General features: G+C 37.2%; 1 protein-coding gene across 6 annotated transcripts in view; it reads left to right on the top strand.

The window, feature by feature from the left end:
• Positions 1–13,637, top strand: part of tnr (tenascin R (restrictin, janusin)) — a 175,156-nt gene that overhangs the window by 76,249 nt on the left and 85,270 nt on the right. For 4 of the 6 annotated variants that reach the window (XM_081597804.1, XM_081597801.1, XM_081597803.1 and 1 more), the window contains one exon: positions 982–1,037. The exons of the other annotated variants lie outside the window; for them this stretch is intronic. The gene's annotated coding sequence lies outside the window, so the exon portion shown is untranslated. The remainder of the gene's footprint in view (positions 1–981; positions 1,038–13,637) is intronic. 6 annotated transcript variants of the gene reach the window in all.

Genomic DNA, 13,637 nt, shown 5'->3' with positions numbered 1-13,637 from the left:
TCTTGTGTATGTGAGAGAAACATTTGTGTGCGAGTTGTTAGTACAGTGTATGTGTGCGAGAAAGATAGCATTTATGTACGTGTGCGAGAAAGATAGCGTTTGTGTGTGTGTGCGAGTTAGTACCGTGTATGTGTGCGAAAAAGATAGCGTTTGTGTGTGTGTGCGACATGTTAGTAGTGTATGTGAGCGAGAAAGATAGCGTTTGTGTGTGTGTGCGACATGTTAGTAGTGTATGTGAGCGAGAAAGATAGCTTTTGTGTGTGTGTGCGACATGTTAGTAGTGTATGTGAGCGAGAAAGATAGCTTTTGTGTGTGTGTGCGAGATGTTAGTAGTGTGTATGTGAGCGAGAAATATAGCTTTTGTGTGTGTGTGCGAGTTGTTAGTACAGTGTATGTGTGCAAGAAAGATAAAATGTGTGTGCGTGAGACATTTTAGTAGTATGTATACGCAATTTGAGTATTTTTAGAGTGTGCGTGATGCTTTTTTGGAGTGTGCGTGATGTTTTTTTGGAGTGTGCGTGATGTTTTTTAGAGTGTGCGTGATGTTTTTTAGAGTGTGCGTGATGTTTTTTTGGAGTGTGCGTGATGTTTTTCTGAGTGTGCGTGATGTTTTTCTGAGTGTGCGTGATGTTTTTTGAGTGTGCGTGATGTTTTTTAGAGTGTGCGTGATGTTTTTTCAGAGTGTGCGTGATGTTTTTTGAGTGTGCGTGATGTTTTTTAGAGTGTGCGTGATGTTTTTTAGAGTGTGCGTGATGTTTTTTTGGAGTGTGCGTGAGTTTCTTGTAGTGTGTGAGAGACAAAACATAGATTTTGTCCTAAACGGCCCCTCATAGTATGGAGGCAGAGCTTGTATTGTAACCTTAACCTTAATATTTAAATTTACATCATTTCTATTATGTGTTTTACTTTTAAATCAGGCAGAGAGCAGTACAAATGTATAATTCCTATGGTTCTAATGTAATATCCCTTTGTCTTGGAAAGGTGCAGTCACAGAAGGATCTTAGTCACAAGATAACAAGGTTCCTACCGAAATAAAGGTATTTTGCACACATACACACACCTACATGTATACACACAGTAGCAGGGTCGGTCTCTTTTAGTGCTAGACCCAACCTGTAACCCCAATAGGAGCAGTGGGTCCCCACAATATAATATGTGTTATGAAACTGGTCCTTAACATGTATAAGACCATACACACATAATATTGCTGATTTGGATATATTAGATTGTTATTAAGCACACTTACAAAATATATATTTATTGAATCAAATGGGGGGTGAGGGGGAAATAAATTCCCTAATGGGGTGAAGTGTTTAAAGCACTGTTGTGTGAAAATCTCTAGACCATGTCACCTTCATTTTAACATCAGAAAACCCTCAAAACCAATCCAGCAGTTCCCCTGGTACAGGAGAATTTTATTTTCCCAGCTAAATCCTTTAATGAAGAATGATTTTTTTAAATTAAATCTTGCTTTTATCCCCTTCAGTTGCAAATTACTTTATTACTTCTCTTATGTGACTTGATAACAGTGTTTTAGAAGGACCCACTTTCACAGTCATTGAGGACGAGGCAACTAAAACGTTTCTGCACAACAGTTTTTTAGCGGCTGTGAGTAGCAACCCTTTTGTTTGACCAAATAAGAATCTACAATACAGAATGAATATCAGATTTTGCATTTGTGACTAGTTTATTTCGATTATTACACGCGCTCCTAAAAAAAACACTTGGAGAGAAATGCCAAAGAGAGAGTCACTTTCTCACTACTTCCTCTCCATTTGTTACTGATCACAGATAATAAACCAGTTATCATTCTGATCACAAATTCAATCACTCTTTTTCTCTCTCTTGGTGTTTGAAATTCCTTAACTATAACGCAGAATACTCAATTGTCGGTTTAGAAGGAGACAAAAGGGGGCATCTATGCTCCTGTAAAAATGATACAAAAACATTTCTCATTGTTTTATTAACAAAAAAGAAATATATTGTTACTTTTGCCTGACCTAAAACAAAAAAAAAGGTTTAACCCTATTTAATGTCATACAGTGAGAATGTCTTTTTATGACTTGCATATCTGGTTTCATTACATACATTCTGGATTGTATGCATATTTTTAATTTTGTTTAGGTGGTTGAACAAAACGAGAAGGCAGATGGGGGTGTAGGGTTATACATAAAGGCTTTCCTTATTTGTGACTGACGAATAAAGAAAGCCTACATCCTCAGCCCACATTATTTTGTGACAAACAATTAAAACTCCACCTACTTAAAGAATCTGCAGAATCCCAACAGCAGCTGCTTTAGGGTTAATGATTTATGCTAATTTTCAGGAGAGTTAGCTAACTTGTTTTAGCATAGTTAGCCGACTCCCTCGTTAAAGAAATCTCTGAGCTGTTTTCGCTTGTCACATGATACTACTTGTAGAAATCAATCACTGTGTTTCATTTGCTCTTTCTGCACTGGGAGTGTGTTTCATTACCTTTCTTAATTACTCATGGGTGAAGCAGCTTGGTAATCTTAATCTGTTAATTAAATTTTCAGCTCATGGATCTGACAAAATAGAACTGAAACCTGTTATGATTGCATGCTGGATGAGAGAGATCATTCAAACAGATTTCAAGTTCTAATCAGAGATTATCAGGAGTCCCTGGCACGAAAGTTCAAAGCATGTGTTTTTTTTATTAGTAATTTTATGGATAATGAGATTAAATATGTTATTTTTTTTCTATTAAGAGGATTAACATCAGATGCCTATGGTGTAGAGCCTCTGACTGTTTATCATACAGTCAGACAGGACAAATGGCATTGCCATGAGAATATTAATCACCTCTCTGTTTAATGTAGTAATTTAATTTATAGCTCAGTGGCTAATACCAGAGTGCAATGATTTGTTTTACTGGCATGTTGCACATTTTATAGAAAAATGGTCCACTTTAGAAACCTCTTTAAGGTTTATTTAAAGTTTGTTTGCCTCTCTGTAGTGCTGATCTAACAGTTTTGTGGCATCGAAGCTTCTGTAAACCGTTCCTATTAAACTGGCACATTCATCAGATAGAGGCGTTTTCACTAGAAGTTTTAGATTTATTTCTGTGTCTGTAAAATAAGTTGGTTTTTTTGTCGTTTTTTTTTATAGAAACCAAGCACAGTTTGAGTGTTTTGATCTTTAACTTAAAAGGCTAGAAAACAGTAATCACATTTTAATTTGACTTCTGATTTGATTAGAGATTTGTTTTCTGGAGATATAAATGACAGTAAAGCAGGTTAACAGTTTAGGGAATAAACTTCTCCGCTGTTGTAATGGAATAATTAGAGGTTGTCAATAGCAGCAGAGTGAGGGATGGTAATTAAAGATAATGGTGAGTCAAGAGGAAGGACAGAAAACAAAATAGCTGTTGAATCAGTGTCAGCCTTTCTTCTGGTTAAACTGTTTTCTTGCTCCTCTTGTTTGATTAACAGACGGAAACAATCCACTAACAGAATAAATCCTCGTCTTAAATCCGTTAGTCTTCCACAATTAAGTGAATGTTGTTTTCTGTTTCTGATTATCAGTAGATTTTGATTTAATTTTAAATAAATTGATCTAGTTAAAAGCAGATACATTATATTTTCACTTATTTTAAATGTAAAAATTGTAATTTTTTTTTTTTTAAATACCTTAAATCAACCATGCCTTACAGGTTACAATGCTCTGAAGCTCTGAATTGTGGGTCATACATCAAACAAAAAGCTTCCTTTAACTGCAAAACTGTCTACAAAAGTATCTTGGCTGTGTGAAATGAATTTGTACTGAACCATTTTAAATTAAAAATCAGTACATAATTCCCTGCCCTAGTCTAAAAATAACCTCACACTCACACTGTTTGAACACCAGATGGCACTTGTTTATTTATTGTGTAATGTATTAAATATCTTGTGGCGTACTTAATTGCATTTATTTAATGTCACAGTTGGCTGAAAACCACAGTAATTGCACACCTTTGAACTTGTCATATGTTTACTGCTTACTTATACCTGTAACTAAAGGAGAATGTGAAAAATTTTCACACAACTGATTAAGTACAAGCGAATGAAATATTCAAGCTCTTGCCCGTCATCATTACCAGCCATTCTTGCATTGATTTGGTGTAGAGTACTTTAGATGGTATCGACATGTACACTCTTTCTTCCATGACAGCGCAAAACATACGAGTGTTCTCCTGGATCAGCTTGTTGCAAGTACATCATTAGACTAATGGCTTAAATTTGTCTCTCACTTTGCTTCTGGTACTCCTGAATTTAACCCACTGAGGGGCAAGAAAGGATATTTCTATTATACTCTGTTAAAACCCCCCAAAAACATTTGTGGAAAAAATGACCACCTTGTCAAATGTGTTTTTTCTTTAAACAGTTCAGTTGGGTTTTTTTATTTAAAGGTTATTTATAAACTCGTTTTCGAAAAGTGAGCAAAGACCAACACAGATGGAGAGAGGGAGACTATGGAAAGAGACTATGGAAAGAGACAAGTCTGCGCCTAACTGAGAGAAGAGGTGAGAGCGACAGCAGTGGAAGCCTTTGATCTTAGGTTTCTAATCAATGGGGATTATAGTCTGCTTGCCTGTGTCGGTGCTGATTATTGCAGCAGGATCAGGGGATGGTAGACATCTAAAACTGCAGCACAAAAATACACAACTGCGCCGTCATGTCAGCTGTATTTGACTACATGTTTGCACTTTTTATTGGTACTATTAATTCAATTTGAACAAATATTTGGAAAGATTATGCAAACATGCATCACTGCTAAGCATAGTTTTTAGATGTTGTGTTGTGGAAATAATACTGTGGCCGACGTGATTATGTGGCTCATGTCCCAGCGATTTGACTCGTGTCGGATGGAAAAACAGAATAAAGCAGTGCTACGGAAAATAAGTCTCCAAAATATAGACGGATAAACTTTACTGTCCTTAAATCTAAATAGTTTCGAGATCTGCTGGAAGCAGCCAAATATTTCTGTTTGTCTGTGAGGTGAAGGATTTGTTTTTTTTTTGTTTTTTCTTTTGTTTAGAATTATGTGTAACACTTTGTCTTGCAAAGGATTAGCCACACATTGTACACAGAATTGTAAAGCATGATGCAAACAATGCATGACAGTATTACTGTGGCAGAAAGAGCACTAAAACATGATTGGAAACAACTATTCTTTAAGGGACCTTCGTTTTATTTATAGCTGCAGCCTTAGCAGCGGTTGGATTTTATTATATTTCTGCTTTTTTTTCTCTCTCTGTTACATCTCTGCAGTGGAAAACAGTCAGAGCTGTCTTTCACTGTGGCAGGCTCTCTCCTAATGAAGAGGACCTTTTGTATCATCTCCTGACCAGGCTATTCTTGGAACTGATAGCATCAAAATCAGATGTCCTGGAACAGAGATGTAGCAAAGATAACGCCTTCGGTCTGACCTCCCATTTCCCAGCGTCTAAAGGTTTTCCATTTGACCTAAAGTTAGCGCGATCAATAGAGGATGTCTTAACTGGCTCGTCCTTTTTCTTAAGTACCTGATATTTCCTTAAAACATTACTGCTTGAATGATTCAAGCAGTAATGTTTCTCTACAAATCCGGTACAAGATCATTTCCATCGCCAGTTTTCACAGGGTTTTTTTAAACTTCCTGTAAATTACTCTCTCGTATTCTATTTCTAAATGTCCTATTCGTAAAAGTATGTTACAATAAATAAATACAGATATAGCACAATGTATTTGTCTATTTTTCATAAATATTTGTTTTGCCATGATCAGTCTCACTTGATCATAAAGTCTCCGGGTTCTGAAGATTTCAAGATGTCCAAAGCAGGGCTGCCTTTGTGTCTCAAGCCTTAACTCATAAAAGCTTAAAATGTTCATGTGTAACTGGGCACTCGTCCAACAAATCCCTTAAAGGTAATGAACAATATTTACAAGCGACGCACTCATTTCATGGCTGCCAGTAAAGTAATGCGCAAAGGCCAGCTGGTGTAAGAGCAAACTGCTTTGACAGTTATAGGTCAGATCCACCCTAAAGCATAACATGCTAATAGTGTATGTTTATTGGGAAGTAAAAGTGTTAACACAACACGGTTAACACAACTTAATTTCAAGGAACTCAGTACATTTATTACATGGGGGGATAAAATGCTTCACAGATTAAGAGTTTCAGATGTAGAGTTTTTTTTCTTTTATCAAAAACCAAAGTGAAACCAAAAGCAAACTTTACCTTTTTTTTATTTTTATTGATGTGATTTGCTTGTGTGTGAAGATCATTGCTCTAGTGTGTGAATACACTCAAGTGAAACCTGGTGCAGACCAAACAACCACACCAAATGGTGCAGTTCAGACTGGCCTCGATCCAAACCAACCACAGAAAATCAGCCTTTTTGGACTTCACATGCCACCGTTTTCGGGGCATCTTAGTGAAAACGAGCCCTCCAGTGTTGCTTACGCTAGTGCAGCATGTATTGGTTTTACTGAAATCTGATCTGTTTCCTGCTTATTGATGCCGTTGCCAGCGTGATGCGGGTAAGGGCACGCAGAGCATCTTTCTCATTCAGCTCACAGCGTGTGTTTCCAAAATTAGAAATTCCACTGCAAAACAAGCATGGTATGATATGCTCTTGACATTTGAAACGGTATTGCAGTTGTAGTAAAAGCACAAATGTGCACAACAGAAAAGACGTTAGTAGGACTTCCAAGTTTGTTGTCCTCCAGAGTCTGACCAAAGGAATACACCTTAATAAAGATGAATCGACTAAGATCTATACAGGTGTGTTTGGTGAATATGTTCTCCAGCGCAAATGTAACATTTTGAGTGCATCTCAAGTCGATCGACTTTTTTCAGTTTTCCGAAGGACATTTACAAATGAACAAAAATTTAATATTTTGTAGTTATCGGTTTCCAACTAAACAGTAGTTTTAGAAATGTTATTCAAGGAGAAAGGAATCACTGGTACTTTCTGTCAATAGTCATAAAATAAAACATCACTACTTGCGCTTCAAAGTAACCCTGTTTTCTGTTCTTGTTTTTTTTTTTTTGCCATTGAGTTGTTTGTTTGGTAATTAAATACAATTACTGCTGAGTCCAGGGAGCACTTCTTCACTTGCTTTCCTGGTATCGTTTCGACAGCCTTAACACAAGCACATGTCAATGGTTTGATCCCTTGTAGTTTCTTTATCATCAGTGAACAACTTATGGTATTTGATTGTCATAGCATTTCTGTGTCACTTCAGCTCGCCTTTTAAATCGCATAAAGAGAGGCGACAGACAGACGGCAGATACCAAAGGTGGAATAAGGATTATGTATTTCTTCCTTCCCCATTTATTGCATATGAAAGATACTGGAGAATGTGTTGTCATTTTAGTCTCACAAGAGACAAAAGCCTTTGAAAGTGGAAGATGAAAGGAGAGGCTCATGAGAAAGATTTGGAGAGGGACCAACACACAACAGCTCACAAGGTGACAGAGAGAAGGTTTTTGATGTATTTTTTTTAAGGTCATGCCTGAACAAAAAGATATAGGGGAAGAGAACTGGGTGAAGCTGGAGAAAATTGGCAGAGCTCTACAAATGGTGGCAAAAGTTACGCACTATTTGATTGTACGCAGGTTTGAATGCAGAAAATAAAAAAAGAGTAACATTTCTAAGGAAATTTCTCACATAAGGTATAGTAGAAAAATCAGCATCTCTTATAAATTCCTCTGACTAACTTAAGGTTGATAAAGATTTCACGTGCTTCTTGGTTGATTCTAATTACTACACAGGTTCCTAAAAATAAGACAAATGGAGAAAAGAAGGAAACTGGTACCTACCACTACAAACTACCTCAGGATTAATGCGAAGGATGTTCTTAAAAAACTGATAGTAATTTTTGTAATCCCCTACAGCATTGTGTATCTGCCTTGTGTTGTATTGTACAACCCTCATAGATGTGACATTTTTTAACCCTTTATTTTCTCCTTACATGCAATAATCTCCATTTCAAGTAGAAAAGAGAATGCTAATGTTATCATGCAGTGTGAGCAGAGCTGAGACCTTGAGTCTGATGAGTAGTGCTGTTAAAATTCATGTTATTCAGACAGATTTTTTTTGTAAATGAGAAAACTGGATAGTTAAACCATTTTGTGATTGCTTTTGTACCTTTGATTATTATTCATGATTGTGTTAAACTTTTAAATAAGTATTCTGTTTTGTGCAGTGATTATAAATTTGATTCTCACAAGGTCGATATAGTTACAGTGACAATGTTTTTGTTTTAAGTATCATAAAATTCTTTTTTTTTTTATAAGGACCTTGGAGGATTTTGTGTTGATGTGTCTGCTTCTAGGTTTGAGTTAATTCAAAGGTTTTCACCCAACAGTTAACTATCCTTTGCCATCTCATCAACCTGAGTGGATCCTGATTCTTACTGCCTTCCAATTTCTCCATTAACAAAATATTCTAGAGTGAAATATTAAAAGTTATTTATGGTTTAAGATGCTTTAATTTCTTCTGCACATGTGAGCATCCAATCTGTTATCTGTTCTGTTTTTTTATCTACTGATGACTGGATGGTGGGCAGTCATCACCTGACCTTTAGAAGATGTTAAATATGTCCACAACATGCATCTAATGGCTGTAATCAATGTAACTTGTGCTCTTTTACATCACCAATCAGCTGATCATACACTTGATCGATTGATTCTTTCTTAAATATTATATTTTTGTGGGTGTTGCAGAGGATATATATTTATCTTGGACTATTATCTTTCTATATGAGCTTCTAGGTAGGATTTCGTCTTTTCATCCATTTTCCTCAATAGCAGTCACTAAATACTGAAAAATAAATGCAGATATCACCATATTCTAATTTCAGTTTTGTCTAACAGGTTACTTCAGATCTTCTCATATGTGTTTGTTTCCATTTTCATAAGTAGATGGATCAGAGAGAAGAGTGTGAAATGGTGTCTGGTTGTCAGTGACCATAGGTTTCGCCTTATGCTGTTAAACTGAATCCATTTTTTGGTCCTTTCTTTGTGCAGCAATAGCCCAAAGATGGAGGGAAACAAAGACTTATACAGCCCTCAGGTTGAGGGAGCAGCCAATGAACAGAGCCCAATGGTCCTGAAAGACAAGGCAATTTGGCCAGAGTGATGAGAATAATGAGAAAGGCATCGTAATGTTGCCAGAGTCCAATTTACAAGGTGCAGAGGGTAGAAAGAGATTGAGAGAAAGAAACTGAGATGCGGGGATGGAGAAGGAATAAAGGGGCATGTGAGATGTGAATGAGAGAGAGAGAAAGAGTGTGAGCAATCACCCCTGCAAGAAGGCTTGGTATTGGTTTTACGTTCATGCTGAGGTGGCTGCTCATTAACCTGTGCAAATGAAGGTTAGGGCTTTTCCTTCATAGGGCAAGGAAGAAGGGGATAACAAGGCCTCTGCTGAAGAAAGAAAAGGGATACTGTAACTAGATGTGGAAAAGACAAAATACTTTTTTTTTGCCCACCCTCCACAGTGGATGACTCTGAGCTTAAAAATCAGCGTCTCTGAGTGAACAGATTTACTGTGCAAAGTGACAAAAAGACTTTAGAGACGGGGATCAAGACAATCCTCTGTCAAAGAAAGAAAATGAAAACCTTGTCAAAAAGATAAGAAGAGATGGTGAAAATGACAAGAACAGATAATGAAAAATGAGAGTGGCAAATATATATATATATGATATAAAGGACAAGACCAGGATGGACCAAAGGTGATTTTTTTTTTTTTTTTTCCAGAGAAAGGTGACTAAAATCCTGAGGAAGCAAAAGTGCGAGTTCTGCAGAAAATCCTCCTCCTCTTTGCCGAGTGCAAAGCTGCTGAGGAGAGACAACATTTCAGCAGATGGAGGTTTTGTGCCCTCTGGTAACCATCCAGGCCGGGGATCGACATCAGCCTGCAGCATCTTAAACCACAAGCAGCACTTGATGCCGTCTTTTGCGCTGACTGCTCATGATCACAGTGCCTCTCTCAGCAACTGCATCTCGGCAGCTGGGGATATACTTGCGGCGACACCGCTGCAGCAGGACCTTAGTGGAGCTTGCCTCATGAGCACTTTCGTTGTCCTAATCGTGAGTCTCGTAAAGGGATAGTGACAGTCAATTGCTCCCGAGGCTGATTTATCCATTCTCGCAGAGTCCCGAGAGGGACCCAAGTAGGAGAAAGACCATGTACACAGATTGAGACATATGTCTACTGGGCAGACAGCGAACACTTAATCAGAAGGCAGCAGTCTTAAAAAGCCTTGCAGCCATGGAATGAAAGCAGCACAATGTAAGAATGAGAGTTAATGAAGCATTCCAGTGTGTTTCTCTTCTGTAATCCAACTGGGATGTTAATCTCCTGTGGGCCCCACGCTGCCTAAACAAAGATACACACACCTACACACGAAAAGTCTATGATCAAGAGGTCTCTCTCTGTGTGTGTGTGGGAAGAGATGAATTCAGGGTCTGCCTTTGTTTATACTGCTAGTTGTAAAAGAAAAAAGAAACGTTGAAATTCTCATGCCATTTTCTCTTCTATTGTGCAGTACTTACGGTTAACAGGTGAAATGAATAACACTTACTTGGCCCTCATGACACCTGTTAGTGGGAGTGAACATTGTGTCCACACCACAAAGTTGATGCGCCAGATAAAGAGAAAATGAGCCAGGATAAAAAAATGTGAGCAAGTCTGACGAATGCGACCAGATCAGCTCATCCAACAAAATCAGTAGGATGGAGATGTTTCCATCTGCAGTGGTCAGTATTTCTCAAAAGTGGTGAAAGGTGGTGAGTTGACTGCAGGATCATGAGCGGCCAAACTTCACCGATGCACCGAAGCCTTGGCGGTTCATTAATATTAAAAGGTACTGTAGTTCATACTGCTGAAAAACTTTGCTGATTCTGGTAGAGAAATATAACAAAACACAAGTTGTATTGAAGTTGGAGGAGGTTGGGTCTACAGAGATGCAGACCAGTCAGGATGCCCATACTGAGTGCTGTCTATTCCTCAAAATGACAATGAAACCATCTTCCGCCAAAAAGATATGGCTCTTGAATGTTTTGAGGAACTGAACAAATTCTGAGTTTTGAAGAATTTGCTATATTTCAAATAAATCAAACATCTCAGGGTTCTACTGGCCACTTCTATTTAATTATGTTAAACTTTTATATCAAAACATATCCATTTTTGATATACATTTCATAACAAAAGTGACAAACTTTCCCTTACTTGCTTTACTTGCACTTTACTTGCTTTTATTTTCATTTACACAAAACTCTTAATTAAGACCAGAGAATGTTGGATGGTTTCTGTAGACATGCGTCTGTGAAACATACCGAGATGCACTGAGATTAATTCGCAGATCGTCCAGTGATCTGATTGAGGCCCTGAAGACGGAACAAAGAAGCAACTTTTCCTCTTTTCCGCAGTTCTCTCTTGTCTAAATAAATCTTTCTATCCTCATCTCTATGTACTTTATGTGCACCTTTGCATAGCATCCACTGATTTCTCAAGGGACTTAAACTGTTGTTCTGGTTGCCATGCAACTGTGAAGCTGTTGAAGGGAACAGGCAAAGCAAATCTCAAGAAACACGATCAGATGTCTTGATCCAAACGTCTCCAAAACAGTAACAAGTCTCAAAGTCGGCTGCAAAACTTGAATAGTGATGATGTGACAAAAAATTTATTGGATTTTGAATGCATGGCCTTTTGAGACAGAAAGGCATACTCTTTCAAAAAGCTTTAATCTTTCTTTGAACTTTTAAATTCTGGATATTTGTGATATTTCTTTTGGAAATGCTGTATAATTGAACTTATAAAAATATGCTAGTGCATCATATGGACTCATTACCGAGCATTTGCATCACCTCTGTCTCCATTTGCTTGGAAAAGAGCACCACTCCTTGAACATTAGAAAATGTGAAAACCAAATATAATTTAAAATGTCAAAAAGATGTTCCACAAATAAAAACTTAAAATAAGGTTAGCAGAAAGTCAGCTGCTCAGACGTCAGTGACTAGTGACAAGTGTTCAGATTACGGTTGAGTGTGCCATCTACATTTTTGCTATTTTGTGTTTATTTTATGATTTATTTTAAATCAAATTATTTCTCATAATAACTAATCCTATAAAGTTATGTCTATTTCTGTGATATTCTATCTAAATGGAACCACAGTTTGACTTTCAGCGACATGTTCCAGCACAGAAAGTATGAGTAAAAAGCTCAATATGAAGCAGTATTCCAGATTAGTATTTTTTTTTTAGGTTTTGTTGGCTCTAGTGGCCTTTATTTGAAAGTAGTTTGAGAGGAAAGAAAGTTATGAGAGAGGAGGAAGACATGCAGCAAATGTTGCCAGGCCGGGAATTGAACCCGTGACCACCAGCATGAGGACTAAGGCCTTGGTACATGGGTTGTGCTTTGCCCCTGCACCACCAGATTATGCTTTATACTATAATTACTTTCAGCTACATTGTTTGCTAAATATAAACATAAAAAACAGAATTTTCAGAAATATGCAAGGTTCATGCATAAATTATGAATTTATTTGGAACTTTGAAGGCCTTGCCGTTTGTCTCTTTAGGGATAGTCTGTGGGCTGTACCTGGAATATTTTTTCAGAGTAAAAGGTGTAGAAGCATCACGGTATGTGACTTTTACATATGCAAATCTAACCGAGCATGAATAACAAAACCAAGCCTGTATTTAACAAATGACTCGCAAACCATCTGTGACTCCCGTGAGACTGCAATGAGGCATATAAATTTTATAATGTAGCAAAATAGAAATGTAATGTTATTCATTGCATTTAAAATTTCAGTAAAAAATGAGAAAGTTAGCATGTAGACGACAGGCACTGTTGCCAATTAAAATTAGCATAAAATGAAGCTCTTCATACAACATGTTTGTAAGTGTGGCCTTATTAGAAACTTCAGTGCTATGTGATATATTCTGCAAGCTTGACTAAACAGTTAACAACGTGTCTAAATGTGATGATTATAAAAAGAAACATAAGGCACCGCTGATGCTTGACTGAACGCGGGCATCAAATTGGTGATCTAAGCAAAGTTACCAGATGGGAAAATCTTGCTGGCTGCTTAAGTTTTTGTCTTTAAAAGATGGTCAGTGATAGATGGAGAAGCATGAGGGGGAAAAAAAAGTTTCCCTCAATCATGATTAAAACATGTTCATGTTTAAGAAACTCAACAGTGATATAAAAGGTGTGATCATTTCTCATGTCGTATTACCTTATTTTTGTCCCACATCAAATTTTGAATTTTTCCAAATAAAGTAATAAAATGGTTCTTTTATCAGTTGTTCTTACCTTAGGCTGTCTGAAACTCTTTCCAGATTATAGCAACTCAAATTTGCCATGAAGTGGCTGGTGGGGGGTGTGGAAGAAGCATTTAGCCTTTTGTGCGAAATGTAGTAATTTGGAACTTTGTTACTAATTTTGCCAGCCACCTTTTCGTTTCATCCTCTTTTGATAGGTTGTTATGCTAAGTGGTAGGACAACTTGTATCATCACTATGGTTATTTGGGATTCACCATTTATTTTTATGTTATTCTGCTCTGCTGTCTACCATGAACAACTGATGTTTTTTTAGTTTAGTTTTTTTTTTTTTCTGTGTACCTGGTGACAGAAAAT

This window comes from Poecilia reticulata, chromosome 17 (genome assembly GCF_904066995.2).
Source record: "Poecilia reticulata chromosome 17, P_reticulata-male-v2, whole genome shotgun sequence".
In the NCBI taxonomy this organism is placed as follows: Eukaryota; Metazoa; Chordata; class Actinopteri; order Cyprinodontiformes; family Poeciliidae; genus Poecilia; species Poecilia reticulata.
The sequence above is the reverse complement of the archived record's forward strand: the minus strand, read 5'-3'. Positions and strand labels throughout refer to the sequence as shown.